This window comes from Anabrus simplex, chromosome 1 (assembly GCF_040414725.1).
Source record: "Anabrus simplex isolate iqAnaSimp1 chromosome 1, ASM4041472v1, whole genome shotgun sequence".
Classification (NCBI taxonomy): Eukaryota; Metazoa; Arthropoda; class Insecta; order Orthoptera; family Tettigoniidae; genus Anabrus; species Anabrus simplex.
This window is the reverse complement of record NC_090265.1, coordinates 1,400,604,935-1,400,622,567: the sequence shown is the minus strand read 5'-3', so window position 1 is coordinate 1,400,622,567 and position 17,633 is coordinate 1,400,604,935.

Here is a 17,633-nt window from a genome sequence, read left to right as displayed (position 1 = left end):
TGTTCTGCACTTTAATGTCAACCTTTTGAACCATTTCCTTCATACCCTTTAATTCTACCTCTGCACTACCTAATTTGACATCCACGGTTTCTACCTTATTATCCACAGTTTCTAACTTCTCCTTCACATCCTTCCTACACGTCTTTGCACTATCTAACCGACTGTTGATAGATTTAATAGTCTCACTTAAGTCCTTCCTATTGGCTTCCATCCTCTCCATTAAGTCCTTCTTATCATTTTCCATCCTCTCCATTAAGTCCTTGATCATTTGGACCACCTGCCCTTGGGCCACTTCTCCCCCCTGCATAAACATACTGTATTTAACAGAAAAAGATAGGTCATCGGTGAGCCCGAGACTTCAACGGCGTATAATACGACTACAACGATAAACATCACAACATCCTCCTATCTAACACATCACACTGTTAATGCAACATTCTCTAAAATTTTTATTTAATAAAACGTGAACTGCAATGTTCACTCGATCAAAGTGATCAGCCAAAACACTCAAACCAGTATTCAAAAATTTGGGAAATTACACTAACACACTTAAATTATACCTTTCATTCAGTAGATAAATTATTCTTATAGTGGTATCTCCTAGCCTTACTCATCGGGCGTTTATCTATTTCTTCGAGTTCACTATCAACTCTGGCGCACGATTTTATCATCCCTAATGTGGCATAGCCTCAACATTATTTCTCTTTTCCTCTAGTACACGATTTTTCCAAATATCCTTATCGTTATCGTGACTTAGGTTCCCTCATCGTTATCGTGACTTATGCCCCATCGTTGAGTGACTGATGCCACCACGTTGGAAGCCATTTTAATGTCGTCACTTGCCGAGGTAAAGGTAGGGTTCATTAATTCTAATCTATCTACTGGAATGAAAGGTCTATTTAAAAGATTCCTATTTATTCAGGGAAATGAAGTAATTTACTATGTCAACGATGTCATAGTCAATTGTGTCCACTGGACACCACAATCATTTTTACATAAATGTCAGAACACTGGTGTGAGACTTTAACGTAACTGCCTGATGGGCAATCTTACTAGAAACCATTATCTCAATTATTAATCATTTAAGAAAGGAAAGTCTGGAAATCCTTAAATTCGGCTTCCATGTGAGACCACATGTACCATCATAGTGATTCGTTATGGTCCAGCCCTCGTAACACGAACTCTGGACTCTGAGTATAATTAAGGCCGTCCAATCGGTGTGTGCCACACAATGGTTCTACGGCATGGACCCTTAATTGAATCGATGTGACCTGCGTCTATGTCATGGACCGACATCTAATCTTCTAAGTTACTTTAAAGTCATTGTGGATGATGACCGCAAGGAAATGATGCTACAATGGCATATGGCCCTAATCTAAGTCACTGAGGTTGATGACCCCCTGACCATCCAAGTTTCTAAGCTGAAGGCTAAACACAATTAAGTTACATCGGTTGATGACCAAAGTTCCACTTTACTATCCCCAGCACATTCACTGCTCAGTCAATCAAAGTTCAATAATTACAACAACAACAATGCTCACAAACTTTGTGGCATAAAATCCATTTCCTTCGGATATGTCCCTTTTATCTTTACTTTATTTTTTAATATTCCCCAGACAACAAATTAAAATTTCCAGAATGCATCTCCAAGTTATTCGCTTGATTAAAGTTATTTCAAAATGCGGTTTCACTGAATTCAATAATTTAATAAATTTAAATGATTTAACGAAATATTAACAAACAACAAATTTCATCTCCGCGGACTCTGGTTTCCTCACAAATTTCTACGCAGCTGTGATGTAAATTCAATATTGCGATGTTTATCTGGCTGGAAAAGAATTTGTTACATCATTCATGTCCAGCTATATATCTCATCTCGTGATATCATGCTTAAAAATCTAATCTAATCCTAACCGTTATTAACACTTGGATATCCTAATAATCTACGTACAAAGCAAACAACTCGCCATATAATTACGATGTCATATCTCGTCATTACCATTATGAATTTTACACACCCCTCACAGACAAACCGATCAATCACGACCATCGCTCTATATTCTGGACAACCCTAAAATTGGGTTACTCTGTTCCTTATACTCAAAGTTCATGGTTTCAAATGTTCATTCCGTCCCCAATTACAGTATTTCGCAATACTTAGATCAATACCGGCTATGAAATTTCAACTAAATCCAGCATTTAACGTTTTCCTGGCCGAGAATACAGTACAATCTCAACTCCACTGTCCCGTTATTATCCCCGCTGTCCGCTTAGGTCTCTCACCCATGCTCGCTCGGCAGTTACATAAACCACCCGGTTCGTTCTACCTGACTGACTTCTCAAAATGCTCCCTTTAAACTCTGCCGACATGATTAAACAAATACGATATTCTAACCAACAAAATGCACAGATATGCTTCAAGATGCCCACACTAATTATACGCGTCGCCAATTATACCGCTATGGATTTCTATGAATTTCTTTCCATTCTCAACATTATAAAATATTCCTCGGGTTATCATATCCCGGCTTCAATGACAGGACTCTAACCTGATTCGCACATCTCATCTCAACTCATATAAAACATTCCTCGGGCTTCCGTATCCCGGCTTCAATGACAGGTCCAACCTGATTCACAAACTAACCTCTGTTTCCCAGCTCCACAATTATCATCGACAAAGAACTGGAATAAAATCCTCACTAGAAATCCCAACATCTAATATCGCACAATGCATTACTCATGAATAACTTTGCATAAATGATATCGTATTTAATAACTTGATTTTTTTTTACGAGAAATGACTGAAACATTCTACTAGATCTTTTATTTGTCAGTCAGACACAGTTTAAAATGGGCATTAAAAAAGAACGTTTCTCTCCGTGACCAAATTCATCCCCTAGGTTCTCACCCGACAGCGCGCTTCCACTCGATTGAAAATGAGTGACCATGGATTATTATTATTAACGTCAAATTGCAGACAGAAGAATTTTACATCGAATGAACATCTTACTTTGACATCACAAAATACAGGCAGTACACTCACACGGATGACGATCTACATTGGACGTGATATCACTTCGGAACCCTATTCAATAACTTTTTACAACATTATATGGCACTCGCAAGACTTCAAAATTTTATCCAAGTGGAAAATAAAACAAATGACTCTTTTAGTCGTACCCTCACATTTACAAAACTTAGTAGGGGTGACCACTGCGTCGTATATCCCCATGCACAATACACTTTTAGAAATCACGAGATGAGATATAAGAGGCAGTAAGATGGGAAGTCACCTACCTCATGTCTTCATGCCAGTATTCGTCTTAGGGCTCACCTGCGACCCTGGCATTTTATTTAGCCATTTTTACATTCATGGCTTTACAATTTATAATTATTTCTTCAGGTTTCCTGGAATAAAGCATAAAAAAAAAAGAAAATACCCTTCACTTGATTGCTTGAACGCACACGATGGATTATAATTACTCCCGCACACGAATTACTTAATCACATTAGAATATTTCAGTACTTTGACCGTCCTATCTGATACACTTATTTCTCTCAAGAAAACTATCTCCCCATGGAGTCAAGACTTAGCCGCAATGGCTAAAATCTGCAGTCGAACTCAGTCTACTTTCGTTGATTTGATTTCGCAGAGCAGCTCAACAATTTCGTCCGCTTTGTATCACAAATGCCGAAGAAGGAAGCTTCGTCATGGCGTCCCTTCATATTTATAGCAGTTACCCCCTCTCTTCGGATCTCTCCCTTTGCCGCCAAGAAAATTTCTCTAAATTTTCTGACTTACCTAAACTGTAATTTCAAGAGTTTTGAAAGTGACTACATGCTTGCTACATTTCTGATGGTAGTGTTCATGGACATTTAAAAATTTTACGGGTTCGATTTGTGAGATGATTGACCTCCTTTGATAGGCACTATATTTTTTTGACTTGGCGTGGTCACGCCGGGTACACGCGCTTTGAAATAGTTCATAAAAATTACTTGAGATTCTTCCGCCGTCGACACGTGTGGTTGACGTCACGTACCCCAGAGCGTGGGACCGAAGGTAATCACCCCCTCGTCACGTGTCAAATCCATGCTATCAAGAATCCAACTTTTAATTTAATTGTTATATAATGCATAATGTTCTTAGGGCACAAAGGTCATGGGTTCAGTATGTATGTATGTATGTACGCGCTGTTCAAATCCCTCTCCAGAACTTCGATCATACTCGGGCATAGATATTAGTTGTAATGTGCCGATTCGAACAGGGTAGTACCATCGTCCGGTGTAGCATACGCCGTTTTGTGAAAACCTGCAATGCCGTAAGACTAAGAGGAGAAAATTTTGATCCCGTCGACGGTTATGGGCACATAAAATGGTAAAAAAAAATTAAATGAATATGAGACTGTCACATTTTTATGAGGAAACGGTAGACGACGAAACGAAACTTCATCAATATTTATTAACATATCCATAAGAGGGTATTTAACCCCAAATATAACGGATGGGATGAAATACATTCAATGCATATGGCGTATCGCAGAGAAAGTTATAACCATGTTTAAAATTCAAAACTGGCGTAATTTAAATATGATTTCACTGAAAGGTAATTATACGTCAAATACAAAATTTAAAGGAGGAGAAAGACAGATTACCTTAGGGAAAAATAAATGTAACAATAATAATGGTTCGTGATGTTCGCGAACCGTGGGTAACGGCTGAGTGGTCTAGTAAGTGGTCCGGAGAAACCGGAAACCATTTGCTATGGAATAGGGGTGTACACCCCGGACATATTCTGAGTCATTTTCCTCCTTGTGCTCAGGCGGGTAGAACTATACAATCCACCGGTATTCCCTAACCCGTTAGAGGAGAGTTTCTCACTAGGACAGTGTGTAAGTAAGGGTATCATCCCGCTTCACAGAATTTTCACCGAGCATGCTCAGAACGCTTTAAGCATGCCTCGGACCTATTGAAGTAAAAGAGTTCCACTCCTGTTTGACAGGCGAGGGAGGAAGCATCTTGGCGAAAGAAACGGAATTCAATGGGGAGCTGTCAATATTAAAGGGGCTTGTGGAAAAAATAAAGTAGAACAGGCTTAATCAGCAAAGGACCTGGGTCTGGATGTGTTAGGAGTAAATTATATTCGAGTTAGGGGTATAACGAGGAAAAGAAAAGTGTACCCGACGGGTGTTAAAAAGGGAAGGGCAGAGTGTGGAGTAGGACTGTTCATCATCAGGAATACTATTACACGCAACATAATTTCTGTTAGGTACGAAAATGAGCGAATGATGTGAGTAGATTTGGAAGTTGGATGAATTAGGGCGAGAATTTTCTCAATGTATTCACCATGTGAAGGTGCAGATGAGGGTGAAGTTGGCAAGCTATAAGAAGCATTGAGGGACATCGTAATCAGGGTCGACAACAAGGAAAGGATAGTGCTAATGGGCGCGATGAATGTGAGAGCAGGAAATAGAACTGAAGAATACGAAAAGGTGATTTGTAAAGGTGGGGAAAATATGGAAGCTAATTTGAATGAGAAGCGTTTGCCGAACGTTTAGGCTAGGATGAGATTAGTAGTTACGAATACATTCTTTAAGCATGAGGCTCTCCATCGCTACACATGGAAGGGTAGGGGCGCCATGTCCACAATATACTATATTTTAACCGATTTTCAGTTCACGAAATCTGTTATTAATGTGCGGGTTTTCTGGTGATTTTTCGATAATAGTGACCACTAACTGATCTGTAGTGAGCAAAGTATCTCTAGGACTAGGACAGAGAAAGTGAAATCTGTCAAATAAGGGTAGAAAATCCCCAGGGCGAGGAAATTAGACAGAAGTACATGGGTATGGTTAGTGTAAAGTTCCATACAATGGACAATAAGCAGGTTCGGTGTACAGTATAGAGATTGGATGGTTTTCAGGGATGTTGTAGTAGAAACAGCAAAGGAATGCCTACGGACAACTATGTGTGAAGATTAGTAAAAGCGAATATGTTAGTGGAATGGTGAAGTGAGAGCTGCTTTAAAGTGTAAAAAGAAGGCGTACCAAAAATGGCTCCAAAAAAGGACTGATGCAGACAGAAAATCGTACGTAGATGAAAGATATCAAGCAAAACAAAGAGTTATTGAATCCAAAAGTAATTCCTGGGAAGATATTGGCAATACCCTGGAAAGTCTAGGTCAGTCTGAAACCAGTTTGGATTCAGACCACAGAGGGACTGTCAGGACCATTAATTTCAGTGTGTGCCAGGTACTTGTAAAATGCTACGAGACGAAACCTTTCTGGACATCAATACAGAATCTTAGAAAGGGAGGTAAATATGAAATTAATGCTGTTTTAGTTAAATCAGGTAAACTCATAATAGATCTCAGGGAATCGCTGGACGAGTACAAGGAATATTTTGAAAAGATGCACAACGTAAAAGGAAATCGTCCTGGTGACATCTTCAACAACGAAGCATATGGGGAGAAGGGCAATGATGTAAATGAAATTATGCTTGAGGAATTTGAAAGTATGGTAACAATAATAATGGCGTGTGGCCTCCAGAGAGGCCTGGTGCAGGTCTTACAATTTGACACCGTATAGGCGACCTGCGTACCTATGAGTATGGGGCCCTATGATGAATTCTAATGCTTAAGAATAACAAAGAGTTATTGAATCCAAAAGTAATTCCTGGGAAGATATTGGCAATACCCTGGAAAGTCTAGGTCAGTCTGAAACCAGTTTGGATTCAGACCACAGAGGGACTGTCAGGACCATTAATTTCAGTGTGTGCCAGGTACTTGTAAAATGCTACGAGACACCCAGCCCCCGAGCCACTGGAATTAACGAATTGAGTTTAAAATACACGACCCGGCCGGGAATCGAACCCGGGACCCTCTGGACCATAGACCAGCACGCTAACCATTTAGCCAGAGAGCCATACGAAAGAGTTGTAAATATACTCCATTGTCATAAAGCAGCAGCAATACAGGATATTAGACCTGAAATTGTGAATATAGCGGGCAGGCAGGGATGAAATTTCTTCACAGAGTAATAAGATTAGCGTGGAGTGTTCGTAAGGTACCTCCTGATTGGACAAAATCAGAAATTGCACCTATCTATAAGCAAAGGAACAGGGAGGATTGCAACAACTATTGAGGTATCTCATGGACCAGTAGTGTATAACCGGCAAGGTTTTCACTGGCAATTTGGAAGGGAGGGTGCGATCAGTGGTAGAGAGGAAGCCGGATGAAAACCAGTGTGGTTTCAGACCACAGAGGGACTGACAGGACCATAATTTCAGTGTGTGCCAGGTACTTGAAAAATGCTACGAGACGAATAGGCGATTAAAACTGTTTCGTAAATCTAGAGAAAGCATATGAGTACAGAGGGAAAATGTGTTTGCCGTACAGGGAGACTGTTGGATTTAAGGGTACATAAATAAATAAATCAAAGGCTTTTCTTGTGACAATCGATATGAAGCGGGAATTGATGGCAGCATGGGTTCTTGGTTCAAGGTACTCACAAGGTTTAGACAAGGCTGTAATCTCTCACCTTTTTTTTTTTTTTTTTTTTTTTGAAAGTTTACATGTATATCTGCTGAAAAGCATTAAGTAGCAGGGAGAGATTAAGATAGATGGAAATGGCGGAAGCTGTTGGGCCTATGCTGACGACTTAGTCTTAATGGCAGATTGTGCCGAAAACCTGCATTCTAATATCTTGGAACTTGAAAATTGATGAAATGAGTATGGTATGAAAATTAGACCTTCCAAGACTAAATTGATGTCAGTAGGTAAGAAACCCAGGAGAATTGAATGTCAGGTTGGGGATTACGAATTGGAACTGGTAGATTGAATCAAAGTGCAGTAATGCTAATTGAGTTAGCTCGCAGTTGCGATCAACATTATTCTGTAAGAATGAAGTCAGCTCTCGGCCGAAACTGTCTTTACATCGGTCTGTTTTCAGACCAACGCGAGTGAAACCTGGGAGGACTGAGGATATTATATTCATAACTTAGAAGTAAGAGACATGAATTTAGCGAGAATGATTGTTGCTACAAACAGGTGGGAACAATGGCAGGAGGGTGTTCGGATTGAAGAAATAAAAGATAAGTTAGGAATGAACTCAATGGACGAAGCCGTACGCAAAATAGGCTTCGGTGGTGGGTCATGTGAGGTAATCGAGGAGGATAGGTTTCCTGGGAGTATAATGAAATCTGACATTTAAAAGCAAGCACACTGGGTCTTAAAACTATATCCCATGGGAATCCAAAAACTATTGTTCTAGATGCTTTAAATGAAATGGAAGATGGGGGGGGGGGGTTGGGGGTAAGGAGATTTATGTGAATTATACTTAAATTACAGTATCGTTTACGATTGTGTTTAAAAAACTTAAATGATGAAAAACATATTTAAAATATTCAAAAGCGTCCATGGTAAATTTCTTTTTGATAACATTAGGTGGCGTTAATAAAAAGTTTGTGTTTGTAATAATCTTCAGGCATTTGTGAGAAAAATAATAACTTAATTAAAATTCGCGTCTGTGGTGATGTTAAACACTTTGTTTTTAATAAACATACTTAAAATATTCTAAAGTGTCTATGGTAAGGCACTTATTCAAAAAAACTTGTGCTTGAATGAAAGTTTATGTCATATGCACCAGTCTTCAGGTATTTATTGTATATATTTAATAACTTCCTTGAGTGATATTATTGTGGATAAAAGAAATTGTGTTAGTCGTTTAACTTGCTAAAGCCCTGTGGTGGCTTCTGTTATATAAAATGGCGATCTGATTCGTACACGAAGGCAGTTCTCCAAGGCAACGCGGATTAAACATTTTCCAGATAAGATCGCGAGGCAAGCACATTACTGGATTACTGGACATTCATAGAAACTTCAGTATTATTGTTGTTATTAATAATCATTTGGTACTAGCGGTAGTGGTGACGACGGTGTCGTGATATTTTGCAGTTGCCTGAAATTATTATTATTATTATTATTATTATTATTATTATTATTATTATTATTATTATTATTATTATTATTTGGGGATATTAGGTCGTGTAATAATAAATAAATAAATACCAGCTGACGCGTCGTGAAAGTCTACGTATTATTATTATTATTATTATTATTATTATTATTATTTGGGGATTATCGTATCTAGGTGTTAATAAAAGGAAATATCTTCATTGGAGTAAACACATTATTATTATTATTATTATTATTATTATTATTATTATTATTATTATTATTATTATTATTATTATTATTAGCATAGATAGTGTGTGGGAATCGTAGACAACTGGCAAGTATACTTTAAGGTTTGGAAAATGTATCTGAATTCTTTTAAGGTTTGGGTGCTATTACAGATTCCTCTATTTGCAAGTTATCGTGACTAGAATTTACAAGGTCTACGGACTATGTCAAGCACTATTTCATGAGTCAACAGAATATGAAGAGGAAAAGCAATTTTTGGGATGTTCTACCGGGCCATTGTAACATAATTTTTATCAGCTAAAATTCTGGAAGTTCAAATTCAGGCCGGGCGAATTGGCCGTGCGGTTAGGAGCGCGCAGTTGTGAGCTCACATACGGGAGATAGTGGGTTCGAAACCCACTGTCGGCAGCACTGAAGATTCTTTTCCGTGATTTTCCATTTTCACACCAGGCAAATGCTGGGCTGTACCTTCTTTAAGGCCACGACTGCTACCTTCCCATTCCTAGGCCTTTCCCCTCCCATCGTCGCCATAAGACCTATCTGTGTCGGAGCGACGTAAAGCAACTAGCAAAAAAAAAAAAAAAAAAAAAAGTTCAACTCAGGCTTAAAGTCAAGTCAACTCTGTAAAGTGAACCTAAGTTAACCTGACCATAGAATTTTATCACTTTTTCGTATACGAGTACACGGGAATGTTGACCACAGGTCTTTATTCTCCAAAATATATGTTTTCAAAAGTGTTTCTTTAGCAAGTTTAACAATTATTATGCTACTACAGTAGTATGTAAGTGTGTCTTCGACAGACAAAATCAGAATTTAATATATAGTTGAGAAAATGAAAAAAATATACTAATATTTGTATCTTACGAAAAAATACACTTTTCATGTTATATACTTGTCAATCGTACATAATCATAGCACGTATTATGAAATTTCTTTCTATATATTTCTCAACCAAAGATGACCGACCACACTTCTGGATAGTCACATGGATCCAAAAGATGAAACAAATATTTCTTTCTATCCCTGTCATATTTTCCAAACCCATTTTTAGTATAAAACATATTTTTCCTGCAATAAGTCCATCAGAATTTATGCACGAAATTTTTTATTTATTTCTTTGCCTAGCTTTATTTTAGGCAATCTCATTCCGTTTAATGGTCGAACGTGCAATTGTAACATCATTCTTATCCCAGCTATAAATCTGGAATTTTAATTCACGCTTAGATTCAAGTCAACTCTGTAAAGTGAACCTAAGTTAACCTGATCATGGGATTTCATCCCTACTTCCCGTTCGTTGGCTCTAATGGCATTGCTGATATGGTGACGGACACAAAACTCTTCAGCCAGTGAATCCATTGCGGTATAATTTGCATCTCTCTTTGTCCACTTGAAAGTCTCACAAGCACCAAAAGAAAGGCTACGATCCTTCCCTGTAAAATCATCAGTTGATGAACAGAGTTCGACCACAAGCCAACAGCTGAAGGTGTGTGCGTCAATGTGGCCAATATGGCACATCGCAGGTTGTAAGTTTCAGAAATAGGAAAGTCCTCTCAGTTTTAATTACTGCGTTGATGGGGTGAAAGTTCTCTTTGGGGATTATGTATCTAGGTGTTAATATAAGGAAATATCTTCATTGGAGTAAACACATAAATGGGATTGTAAATAAAGGGTACAGATCTCTGCGCATGGTTATGAGGGTGTTTAGGGGTTGTAGTAAGGATGTAAAGGAGAGGGCATATACGTCTCTGGTAAGACCCCAGCTAGAGTATGGTTTCAGTGTATGGGACCCTCACCGGGATTACTTGATTCATGAACTGAAAAAATCCAAAGAAAAGCAGCTCGATTTGGTCTGGGTGATTTCCGACAAAAGAGTAGCGTTACAAAAATGTTGCTAAGTTCCGGCTGGGAAGACCTTGGAGAAAGAAAACGAGCTGTTCGACTCTAAGTGGTATGTTCCGAGATGTCAGCGGAGAGATGGCGTGGAATGACATTAGTAGACGAATAAGTTTGAGTGGTGTCTTTAAAAGTAGGAAAGATCACAATATGAAAATAAAGTTGGAATTCAAGAGGACAAATTGGGGCAAATATTCCTTTATTGGAAGGGGAGTTAGGGATTGGAATAACTTACGAAGGGAGATATTCAATGAATTTCCAATTTATTCTAAAGCAATTAAGAAACGGCTAGGAAACAACAGACATGGAATCTGCCACCTGGGCGATTGCCCTAAATGCAGATCAGTATTGATTGATTAACCTCTTAAATCAAAGGCGTATTTTCTTAAGTACTAATTTGAATGGATGAAAACCATAACGGTATAAGTAGCATTTTGGTCATTCAAAGAAAAAGGCATTTAAACATCTTAAAGCATGCTATTTATAGTTACACCACCCATCACTAAAGCGCAGAATATTACCGCTATCACTCATATCTCTTTGCTGGTGAAAAGATACATCCTCCCGAGTTGCATTCTGCACTTAACTCATTTTTTAAAAATATGTCACTTATACCGTTATGGTTTTCATCCATTCATTTGTGATTGTCGGAGTTTAATTGTATTTTCCTTGTAAAGGAGAGATAACAGCCTATATCTAATGCCAATTTCAGCTGCCGAAACGTTGTCGTTTTCTCACTAACGTTGTGAATGAGGGACAATAGGGATTGTATATATACAGATTCGGTTTTCCATTCTCCTGCACAAAGGCGAACGCCGGGACAGTTCCTAGTAAAGGCCACGACCGCCAACCCTCTCACTTTCTCCGACACAAATCTCCAGGCTTTAGAGACAGCGTGACTGCCTAGGAGGCCCGCTTCCCCCTTCGGGGGAGGAATTAAAACATGGAGTTGTAATAGTAAGAAACGACTATCTCGAGACCTTCCCTTAATTGTCAATCTGAATAAATAATGGTATTTTACAACCAACTCAATCCAAACCCCATAGCGCTACGGCCCTGAAGAGCTTTGGCCTACCAAGCGACCGCTGCTCCACCCGAAGGGCTAAAGATTACGAGGTGACGAGTGCTCCTTTCGGCCGTTATTCTTCATTTCCTAGATCGAGGTACCATCTCACTGTCCGTTCCTCAGTTTTAATCACTTAAGCTGACTGGGCTTCGAACCAGCCCTCAGGCCTAAGTAAACATGCGAATCGAAACCGACGCCTCTACGTAAGGGACAGACTCGCTAACCTAGACGTGCCGGCTGGTATTTTACACCAGCCTCCAAAATACCATCTAAAAGAACTCCTCAGAGAAACAAATGCAATTCATCGTTCACAGCCGTTGAATGTAAATTGAGTGTACGCCAAGCCACGATGTCTCATTAAGGAGAAACGACCATAATTGGCGCCCTTAGTCTAACGACATGTGCGCTGTCTGGTTTACACTGGGTCGTGCCATATCACTGGGAACCGCCCTGTAGAGTTGCTACATTCTTCAGGCAAGTTCAATCGGGAATATAACAGAATTCCATGGCTATGATTGTGGGGTGCTGGAACGTAAATGTTTCAATATCTAAAATCACGAAGTTAAGTTTACATCCAGTAGTTTCCTAGATCAGGGGTGCTATCTCACGGTTAGTTAGTTCCTCAGTGGTAATCACGTAAGCTGACTGGAATTCGAACCAGCCCTCAGGCCTAGGTAAACATGGGAATCGAACCCGACGCCTCTGCGTAAGGCGTAATAATTTTTGGTGTAGTTATGACCACAACGTTTCAATCTGGGTCCAAAAACCCTTCACTGACTGACTTCAGCTGACCTCACTGAACTCCTTGTATTGGGGGACCTGATATACTAATGGCATAGTCATTGGCTTCTCACCAATGACGCCGCGGCTTGAATCCCGGTCAATACTTGCTGGAGTTTTGAAACGTAACGTCCCATTGGTTTCGATTGTACATTAAACTAGAGATGCCGTAAGTATGATCATAATATCAAAATTCACGTAAATCTACAACTTTACTTGCTTGCTTGTTTGCTTGGCCTCCCTATACGAAATTCTCCTTCTGAAATCAGGTAAATCTCAAGGTAACTTATAATTTTTCCTACTTAGCATTTTCCATTTAGTCGTACCCGGCGCGTTAATCCTGTGATGTGTCAAGCTATTTTTTTTTTAATTTAGCTATTTGATATATCTCAGTCATCCTTGCATACTTATTGCATACGCAAATTCTTTCAGACAATCTATGTACCCACGAAATCTGTTGAGCTGTGTATTAATTGGAGTAAAGTTAGGAAGAAATCAGTCTTGACCTTCAAAAGAACATTATCGCAGCAATCTATGCAAGTGGATTTGTATAAAAGTGGCAAGTGATTTCCAGAAATGCTGACGGAATATTTCAGCGATACATAACGTAAACAATTCAAAGACATGATTAAGAAAACGAGTTGAACGATAACGTGCAATAACTCACTGAAGAATGTAGGAAACCTTAGAATTAAAATCCTAAACCTAAATACTTAACTTTTTTCAAGTATTGGACAAGGAGTATACATATCATATTATTTCGAATTTTATATACTTACGTCATGCGAAATAATGTGTAAAGTGGAACTTTACGATATAGTAGTTACTTATCGCTATTAAAAAACATACCATCAGAAAATTTCTGCAGTCAGCTGCGAGAAATGTACAGATTGTGACCGAGTTTTCTAAGCAAAAGCCGATTATATCTTCTCTAAATTTACTCCAAGGCTGTATTAATTGTACAGGTATATCTCCTAGTATATTATGGACGTTTAAGCGTTAAACAGCTGTAAAATGAGCTACGGACCAGAGGCGCTAAAACTAGCGGGAGGAAGGAAGAATTTTTACAGCGGTAATTACAAAATTCTAACACGCTTTATTATCTAAATAATGAATGGGAGTCAGCATGTCTTTTCCTAAAGATTACAATTACTTGATTATTGTACATTGATAAATATATAAATACACCTCCACAAGACTTAAATCATAAATAGAGATTTAAATACGCACTTGCTCTACTTGCTTATAGACATCTGCAGATACAGCCTTGTCCATCACCAAAGGCATGTGAATTTCTTGAGTTTCCCAGTACCGGTTCTTTTGAAGAATTGACCATCAGCCATAAGGTGAAGATCACTATCACAAATATGCATTTGATGGATTAATTTGTATTTAGAAAATCGGGAATAGATGGAGCACCTGTTTCCAACTACAAATCATTATGTGATGCTGGATACAGACTTTTCAGTGAAAAGTTTATTTGTTTATAAAATATTTATTTCAATCGGGTGGAATTCTAATATGCAGTGCTGCGAAATCCGAGTAGGTATACAAAACATAAGACTTATAATGCGAAGTTTATTTTAGGAGTACCTGGTGACATGATAGGAGGGGAATGTGAATGTGCTGCTGGGGCAGGCCCCAAGGCATGTTGTAAGCATATTGCTGCTATAAGCTATGCATTAGAGCACTTCTCCAAGACTGGTATTAATCAGTGTTCAGAAACATGCACCCAAAATTTACAAACTTTTCACCATCTCCCTTCCAAACGGTTGAGGCCAGTTAGCCCTATGAAAGTGGAATGTTTGCCTTTGGAATAAGTTTTTCCAGGAATCCTGCCATGATGTTAGGCCACTGTCAGGAGTTAATCAGCCTGGATATCAGCAATATATTGAAGGTACTGTGAAAAGTTCCCAATATAAGCCTGATTTTTTCTTTTGCTCTAGAAAAGAAGAGGCCAGCTGCTTTGATGTCATTGATGACCAGCATTATGCTGTGGATCCATGTGCGACACAAGCTGAAAATCTGGTAAGAGTCAATGATGAGGAAAGGAAGAAAGTTGAGGAAAATACTCGACAACAATCCCAGCAAAGTCTATGGTTCAAAGAGAGGACATATCGTTTGACAGCAAGTAATTTTGGGAAAATCTGTCACTCAAAAACTCCTAACACCCTAGCAAAATCCTTATCCAAGGGAATTTTGTTTTTCTCCAGTGATATGAAATGGGAACTTCAAATGGAAGACTCAGCAAGGGACAGATAGTCCAAAAGTGGCCTCATTATTCATCCTACCAGACATTATATGGCAGCATCTTGTGATGGATTAATTGGACAGGATAGTGTCTTGGAACTTAAAGGGTTGCCAAGTAATAAAAATGAAGCTATTTCAATCAAATGTGTTCCATACTTGGGAGAAAGCAGTGGTGCAGTGATACTCAAGAAGAAATGACAATCATTACTTCCAAGTGCAAGGCCAGCTGTTTTTTACAGGCAGACATTATTGTAGCTTTGTTGTGTACACTGCTGTTGGCACGCTAGTGTTGGAAATAGAGAGAGATGACATTTTCATTCATGAAATGGTGGCAAGATTAGACAAGTTTTACCATGAATATTTTGTTGCAGTCATCCTAACCTGACATAATGGATTTCCTGCAATCGCATAACATAAAACATACAAATATTATCCCCCCTGAAAGACGAATTTTACTGACATGCAATTTGGACTGCACTATTTTGTATGTTTTAGCAAGTTCTATATCCCGTTCTATGTGTATATCTGGATTCTGTATTTTAGAGGCTATCCTCCTTGTTTCAACGTTTTCTGATTGAGTAAACTGCCTTTTGCCTTTCAGAAACGGTGGGATATTTAATGTTACACCTTTAGTGCATAACAGATCCTGAATGTTGAACCCCCTATCTGCCATAACAGAATCTCCTTCCTCCAAGAGATCCAACATTCCTGATCTGATAAATAACTGCCTACCTGATATTGCCCAACCGTATGCATCATATATGATACTTATGAAATCTGATGGATTTATACTATTAATACCTTTGTTGTGTTTGCGTTTTAGTATGTATAAAATGTAGCTTGCTGTGCTGTAGGGTTCTTAGGTTTTGCTATTATGATCTCAGTTGCATCAATTATTACTCTAGTCGAGGGGTATTTTTGTCTAAAAGCAAGGAGGCTGTTTTCAAGGACAGTTTCTCTACCAGGCCATATGTTCAACTCTTTAAATTGGCTGTATATGAAATTAATCCAAACATCAAATATTCTCCCAACAGTAGTTTTATGGATTCCGAAGTTAAGGCCTAGTTGCCGGTCAGATTTGTTGATCCTTAGCTTCATAACTGTCAAGAAGAAACACAGTCTGTGTTCAAGAGAGAATATCTGTAAATTGTATCTGTTTTCTCCCAAAACAGCAAACACCAAATTAAAATGTTGGACGTCTACAAACCCTGTATAAAGCAATACGGCATCAGGATTATTCATTATTTGCTCAACAACAAAATTACCTGCAGTATTTGTCTGAGTACTGATGTCTTTGTAAATGGGAGCCACAGATCTTACATTCACTTCTTCGGGTATATTCACTATTTATTCCTGTACTTCAATGGGGATGATTTCTGCAGATTCCGCTATTGGAGGCTTATCGTGGTAATCCGGCAATTTTCTGATGCATGGCCTCTTCCTTATTTTTGTTGTGTTTGTGGTCCACGGAAAAAGGGATGGAACAGCGCCCGGTTTTAATCTTGCTCTCTCACCTTTAAATACAAACGCATAAATTCTGTGGTTGTTATCGGCATGCCTAATCACTCTATAGGTAGAAAATATGAATTATTTCCGTTCGTAAGTCGCACTTAACAAAAAATTATCGTGAACTCTGGGTTGAAAATGATGGGAACACACACTAATATTTTCGGTCAGATTCTTCTCACCGAAATGTTTCCTTCTAATAGCATGTAACCATTTCTTCCTCATTTCTTTATTTCCTGGAAACTGATGAAATGAAAACAAGCTTCCCTGATTTTTACAAAGAGGAACACTGCAATAACTCGGCAGAGTCACGAAAATAACAATTTAAACAACTTAAATTCGTGGTTCTTAGCGGCATGAGTACACAGGAGACAAATGAAGAGCGGCTTGCGCTTACCCAGTACAACAGCAGTGCGCTCTATCGGTGCTAGTTCCATACATCCCTGTTATTTAGATTCTCATCATATAACTACACTGCGACATGATCGTACTGCTTGAATGGTTGACCCAGAACTGAGCATAATAATCTTGAAGAATATATATTTCATGGATGGTAACTCTGAACTGTGTAACATAATGTATTCATCTTAATAAATAACCAGTATACAACATTATGACATAAAACGTCGTACGTCACACGAGCGAAAGTGTTTTACGTATTCGTTTCGAAATTCCCGCCTTACCACACGGCGGAGTCATAAATATCTCAAATCTAAAACCTCTCTTTAGGCCCTTGTAATGTACGTAATTACTGTCTGATTCTATTTATGGACGACCTATCTAATAATTTACGTCTCTTAAGCAATGTGATTTTTGTAAGTTGTATTTAAACTGTATATTCTAAAGTAGTGAAGAAAAATACAAACTAATGTGTAGTGCCAGATGACTTTCATAACCTTCTGATTCTTGGAGTTCATAAATCACGAGATATACAACTTT